The following is a 7,652-nucleotide window of genomic DNA, read 5'->3' on the forward strand; positions in this document are numbered from 1 at the left end:
TCAGAAACCAAAATCCTACCATAGGTTGTCTACAAGAAACACATATGAGGCGGGTAGACACACACAACTTCAAGGTTAAGGGTATGAGCAAAATCTTTTGGGCATCAAATGAGAAAAAGAAGGCAGGAGTGGCTATCATGATCTCTGACAAAGCCAAAGTAAAAATAGATATGATTAAAAAAGACAGTGAAGGTCATTGCATCCTGATTAAAGGCAGTATAAACAATGAGGAAATAACACTGCTCAATATATATGCACCAAGTGGTATAGCATCCAAATTCATAAAGGAGAAACTGGCAGAGCTCAAGAAGGAAATAGATAGTAAAACCATAATAGTGGGAGATCTAAATATTCCTCTTTCAGATCTAGATAAATCAAACCAAAAAATAAATAAGAAAGAGGTAAGAGAGATGAATGAAATCCTAGAAAAATTAGATTTAATTGATATGTGGAGAAAAATAAATAGGGACAAAAAGGAATACACCTTCTTTTCAGCTGCACATGGCACATTCACAAAGATTGACCATGTTATAGGGCATAGAATCATGGCAAACAAATGCAAAAGAGCAGATATAATAAATGTAACCTTCTCAGATCATAATGCGATAAAAATAATAATCAGTAAGGGCAACTGGACAGGCAAATCAAAAACTAATTTGAAATTAAACAATATGATTCTCCAGAACCAATTAGTCAAAGAAGAAATCATAGAAACAATCAACAATTCCATTGAAGAGAATGAAAATGATGAGACATCCCACCAAACTCTGTGGGATGCAGCCAAGGCAGTACTCAGGGGGAAATTTACATCCTTGAGTGCATATATTAACAAATTAAGGAGGGCAGAGATGAATGAATTGAGTATGCAACTCAAAAAATTAGAAAGTGAGCAAATTAAAACCCCCCAGATGAAAACTGAGTTAGAAATACTAAAATTAAGGGAGAAATTAATAAAATCAAAAGTAAAAGAACTATTGAATTAATGAATAAGATTAGAAGCTAGTATTTTCAAAAAACAGATAAAATATACAAAGTACTGGTCAATCTAATAAGAAAAAGGAAAGAAGAAAACCAAATTGACAGTATTAAAGATGAAAAGGGAGACCTCACCTCTAAGGAATGAGAAATGAAGGCAATCATTTAGAAATATTTCGCCCAATTATATGGCAACAAATATAGAAATTTAGGAGATATGGATGAATATTTACAAAAATATAAATTGCCTAGATTAAAAGAAGAAATAGAATACCTAAATAATCCCATATCAGAAAAAGAAATTGAACAAGCCATCAAAGTACTCCCTAAGAAAAAAATCACGAGGGCCTCATGGATTCACAAGTGAATTCTATCAGACATTCAAAGAGCAACTAATCCCAGTACTATACAAATTATTTGATATGATAAGCAAAGAAGGAGTCATACCAAATTTCTTTTATAACACAAATATGGTACTGATCCCAAAGCCAGGTAGACCAAAAACAGAGAAATAAAACTATAGACCAATCTCTCTAATGAACATAGCTGCAAAAATCTTAAATAGAATATTAGCAAAGAGACTCCAGCAAGTAATTAAGAAGATCATCCACCATGATCAGGTGGGATTTATACCAGGAATGAAAGGATGGTTCAACATTAGGAAAACCATCCACATAATTGACCATATCAACAGTCTAACAAACAAAAATCACATGATTATCTCAATAGATGCTGAAAAAGCCTTTCACAAAATACAGCATCCATTCCTATTGAAAACATTGAAAAGTATAGGAATAGAAGGACCTTCCCTAAAATAATAAACAGTATATACGTAAAACCATCAACAAACATCATATGCAATGGGGATAAATTAGAAGCCTTCCCAATAAGATCAGGTGTGAAACAAGGATGCCCATTATCACCTCTACTATTCAACATAGTACTAGAAACACTAGCAATAGCAATTAGAGAAGAAAAAGAAATTGAAGGTATCAAAATAGGCAATGAAGAGACTAAGCTATCACTCTTTGCAGATGATATGATGGTATACTTAAAAAATCCTAGAGAATCAACTAAGAAGCTGGTAGAAATAATCAACAACTTTAGCAAAGTTGCAGGATACAAAATAAACCCACATAAATCATCAGCATTTCTATATATTTCTAACACATTAGAGCAGCAAGAGGTAGAAAGAGAAACACCATTTAAAGTCACCCTGGACAATATAAAATACTTGGGAATCTCTCTATCAAAACAAACAAAGCAATTATATGAAAACAACTACAAAATACTTTCCAAACAAATAAAACTGGATCTCAACAATTGGAAAACCATTAATTGTTCATGGGTAGGACAAGCTAACATAATAAAAATGAACATTCTACCCAAATTAATTCACCTATTTAGTGCCATACCTATCAAATTACCAAAAAATGTCTTTACTGAATTAGGAAAAAATATAACAAATTCCATTTGGAATAGCAAAAGATCAAGAATATCAAGGGAAATAATGAAAAAAATGTGAAGGAAGGGGGCCTAGCAGTACCAGATATTAAACTATACTATAAAGCAGCAGTCATCAAAACAATATGGTACTGGCTAAGAGATAGAAGGGAAAATCAGTGGAATACACTTGGGGTTATTGACATCAGCAAGACAGTGTACGATAAACCCAAAGAGCCCAACTTTGGGGACATGAATCCACTATTTGACAAAAACTGCTGGGAAAATTGGAAAACAATATGGGAGAGATTAGGTTTAGATCAACATCTCACACCCTACACCAAGATAAATTCAGAATGGGTGAATGACCTGAATATAAAGAGGGAAACTATAAATAAGTTAAGTGAACACAAAATAGTATACCTGTCAGATCTCTGGGAAAGGAAAGATTTTAAAACCAAGCAACAGTTAGAGAAAATTACAAAATGTAAATTAAATGGTTTTGATTATATTAAGCTAAAAAGCTTTTGTACAAACAAAAACAATGTAGTCAAAATCAGAAGGGAAACAACAAATTTTGAAAAAATCTTTATAACAAAAAGCTCTGACAGGAGTCTACTTACTCAAATATACAAGGAGTTAAATCAATTATATAAAAAAATCAAGCCATTCCCCAATTGAAAAATGGGCAAGAGACATGAATAGGCAATTTTTCAGGTAAAGAAATCAAAAGTATCAATAAGCACATGAGAAAGTGTTCCAAATCTCTAATAATTAGAGAAATGCAAATCAAAACAACTCTGAGGTATCACCTCACACCTAGCAGATAGGCTAACATGAAAGAAGGGGAGAGTAATGAATGCTGGAGGGGATGTGGCAAAATTGGGACATTAATGCATGGCTGGTGGAGTTGTGAACTTATCCAACCATTCTGTCTTGAAATTTGGAATCATGCTCAAAGGGCTATAAAAGAATGCCTACCCTTTGATTCAGCCATACCATTGTTGGGTTTGTACCCCAAGGAGATCATAGATAAACAGACTTGTACGAAAATATTTATAGCTTTGCTTTTTGTGGTGGCAAAGAACTGGAAAAGGAGGGTATGTCCTTTAATTGGGGAATGGCTGAACAAATTGTGGTATATGTTGGTGATGTAATACTATTGTGCTAAAAGGATTAATAAACTGGAGGAGTTCCAGGTGAACTGGAAAGACTTCCAGGAACTGATGCAGAGCGAAAGGAGCAGAGCAAGAAGAACACTGTACACAGAGGTGGATATATTATGGTAAAATCAAATGTAATGGACTTCTGTACCAGCAACAGTGTAATGACACAACACAGCTATGAGGTATTTATGGTAAAAAACGCTACCCACATTCAGAGGAAGAACTGCAGGAGAGGAAACATAGAAGATAAACAATTGCTTGAATGCATGGGCTGAGGTGGACATGATTAGGTATGTAGACTCGAAACTACCACACCAATGCAACTAACAACATTATGGAAATAGACCCTGAAGAAGGACACATGTTACAACCAGTGGAAATGTGTGTTGGCCATGTGGTGGGGAAGAGAGGGGGTTGAAGGGGAAAGTAGGGGCATGAAGCATGTAAACAGGTTAAAAATGAATATTGATAAATATTTTAAATAAAAACAAATTTAAAAAAAGCAATAGGGAGGAAGATTTCTACTTATTATGAGGAAATATTTTCTAAAAATAAGAACTGACTCACAATGCATTACAAAGTAGTAAGTTCCTCATCATAGAAACTGTCCAAAATTAATTAAGAAAACAGAAAAGTCAAGATGGCAGTTTAGAAACAGCAAAAGTTGATTCCTCTGTGAAAACCCTTCCACAACAATAAAAAATTGCTTAAAGATTGACAGAAAACTAAATCCAACAACAAGTCATAGCTAAGGGACCCTCTTGCTTGATTCAGCTTAAATGGTAAACAGAGAAGGCTAAATTCTCAGGTTTAATGAAAAGAAAGAAGGAAGGTCCCAGGGCCCTATTCCCATCTACTATGCTGACACTCAGATATTTGGGAGGACCTCAGGTCTAGGACTCCAACTGTGATGGAATACCTTACTACCACAACTGCACATAGCCCCGAGCTCTGGCCACAGCCAGCAGTAAGGTAGCTGAAGGAGAGAAGTAGAGAAAAGGGAAGACTGCCTGTAGCCTTCAGCCATGATACCTCCATCTTAGGCCCCTACCTCTGCCAAATCAGCTCAACTGGCTTAATCCAGTTTATCAAAGGTGAAGAGAAGAAGCCTCCAGAGGGCAGAGGGGTTCATTCTCATGGAGCTGACAGAAAACCAGAGGAGCAGACGTGCAGAGTGTATAGAGAGTCAGGCTTGGCAGTGGGACAGAGGCACTGATCTCTCCTGCTAGATCCAACCAGAAAGCCTAAGCTAGCAGCTAGGGAAGATCTGGCCTCAGGGCACATCAGTACAACTGGTCAGCTCTATCAGCCTAATCCATTTAATTAGCAGAGCACAGAAGAAGTCACTTCAGGGAAGAAAGGTCCAAACTCACAGATCAAGGAAATAAACAAGGAAGCAAGAATATAGCCAATAAGAAGGGTGAAAAAAGGGAAAAAATTAGTAAACAACAGAAAAAGAAAAAAGAAATTACAATCAACAGCTACTATTCAGGTAATCAACAAAGAAAAAATGGAATAGGAGGGGACCAAGGAACACCAAGCAAAAACTCAGGAACTCCAGTGAATTGGACTCAGGTTCCAGAAGAACTCAAAACACAATTCAGAAAACAATTGAGAGGTTGAAGAAAATTGGGACAAGAACTTAAAAAGCAAAATGGATCATCTAGAAACAGAGGCACATGAACTAAAACAAGAAAATAGTGTTTTAAAAGCCAGAAATGACCAGCTCAAAAACAAGGCAAAGAAAGTAAAAGAGAAAAACAATGACCTACAAAGAAAAATAGATCAAAAGGAAAAGGAGGATCAAAAAGTCAGGAGTGAAATTCAGTCTTTATAAATTAGAATTGAATAATTAGAAATGAATGACTTTACAAGGCAGCAAGAATCTGTTTTTGAAAAAGGAAAAGAATGAAATAATTCAGGAAAATATAAAACACTTCATTGGTAAAACAACAGACCTATAGAATAGACCCAGAAGAGACAATTTACAAATTATTGGACTACCTGAAAATCATGATTAGAGAATGATCCGGGACATCATTCTACAAGAAATTATCCAAAAAGTGTGCTGATACTATTGGACAAGAGGGTAAAATAAAGTTTGAAAGAATGCTCAGATCACCCCTGCATTAAATCCCCAGTTGACAATACCCAGGATTTTTATAGCCAAGTTCAATAACTTCCAAAAGAAGAAAAAGATACAATAAGCTGCTAAAAAGAAGCAATTCAGATATCATGGAGCCACAGTCATATTTACACGGGACCTGACTGCATCCACACTGAAGAACTGGAAGGCATGAAATGTGATATTCCAGAGAGCAAGGGAACTGGGTTGACAACAAAGAATCAACTACCCAGCAAAATTGACTATATTCTTGCAGGGGAAACTATGGTCATTTAAAAAAATAGAATATTTCCAAGCATTCTTGAAGAAAAGACTGGACTTAAACAGAAAATTTGATGCCAAAATATAGAACTCAAGAGAACAACCAAAACACAATTAAGAAAGAAAAAAAATTAAGGGACCCAATATGTTCAGATGAGTTGTAATCTAATATGAAAAGTTGATATTGATAACTCTTAAAAATTGTTAAAAATTGTTGGGGATTCTTTTAAAATGCACAATTACAAGAGAGGAATAATAAGGGATAGGAATGGAATGGGAGTAACACTAGGGATGGAAAAGGGGGGAGACTGACTAAAATTGAAAAGTTGGAGGGGAGAGTAAGAGGGATAAGAGAAAACTCAAAAGAAGTCAAAATGGAGAGAAATACAGACAGTAACCATAACTGTGAATGTGAATAGGATGAACTCACCCATTAAAAGGAAGTGGATAGTAGAATGGATTAAAAATAGAATCCTATATGTTGTCTACAAGAAACCTACTTGAGGCAGGTAGACATATGAAGGATAAAGGTAAGAGGGTGAAGCAGATTTACACAGCTGCAACTGAGACAAAGAAGGCAGGAATAGCAATTATAATCTCATCAAAAGCTAAAGTAAAAATAGATCTGCTTAAAAGAGATAAGAAAGGTAATAGCATCTTTTTTGATGATGATCTGATATTTATTTTGAACTTTAAGCTTTACAGAGCCCTTTGCATTTGTTACATCATTTCCACTTCTTAATCAATCTATGTGATAGGTGCTAGAAACCTTATACTTTAGAGAGGAGATTAATATACTGAACTTGTACTCACTCACCTAAGGAAAATTCTGACCAAGCAAGGTAAAGGATATCATAATTGTAAAGAAAGGAATAGGTTCTAGGAATAGATTGCTGTTATAGTTTAAGGACTGAAAAATGTCAAGAGGAGAAACACTTGAATAGTTTTCCTCCCGTATTTCCACCCCCTTCCCCACTAGACTGGCAAGTAATTCAATCTGGGTTATACAGATATTATCATTCAAAACATATTTTCGTATCATTCATTTTTATGTGAATAATCTTTTTTATTGTTTAGATCTTGTTTATTCATTTATTTTATTGATTAACTTAATGCAGAGTCCAGGTAAGATTCACTCATACATATATGAGAAAACCAAGACCAGGAAAAAGGCTTTCTTTTTACCCCCAAAGGACATATGGTGGCACTCAAGCCTAGATTTTAGATCTTTTGACTTTCATTCAGAACTCTGCATAGTATGCTATTAGTTTAGGCCACCTGACAAAAATCCTTCCTGGGCCAAGAAAAGATGGATAGTTAGATTTTGATGGTGATGTCGATGATGGTGATGATGTTGATGATGATGTTTATATTGTTGTTGATAATAATGATGCTGATGTTGTCCATGATGTTTTTGATATTCTTGTTGTTCTTGATGATGTTGTTGATGATGTTGATGATTGAATTTAGAGGTGGAGTTTTTCCTCCCATTTGAACCTTTCTAACTCTTCCCACTATAATTAAAATTTTCTTGGAGACTGTCTCCAAACTCTTTCACCCTTCCATTGTATTGGCCTTCTCCCCCACTCCCCCCTTGCAACGCAATATATATTTACCCCACTTTATATCTTTTCCCATTTCTTTTAGTATTATCCTCTTTTTTACTCCTAATTTATATATAT

The sequence above is a fragment of the Gracilinanus agilis genome, chromosome 2 (assembly GCF_016433145.1).
Source record: "Gracilinanus agilis isolate LMUSP501 chromosome 2, AgileGrace, whole genome shotgun sequence".
Taxonomy (NCBI): domain Eukaryota; kingdom Metazoa; phylum Chordata; class Mammalia; order Didelphimorphia; family Didelphidae; genus Gracilinanus; species Gracilinanus agilis.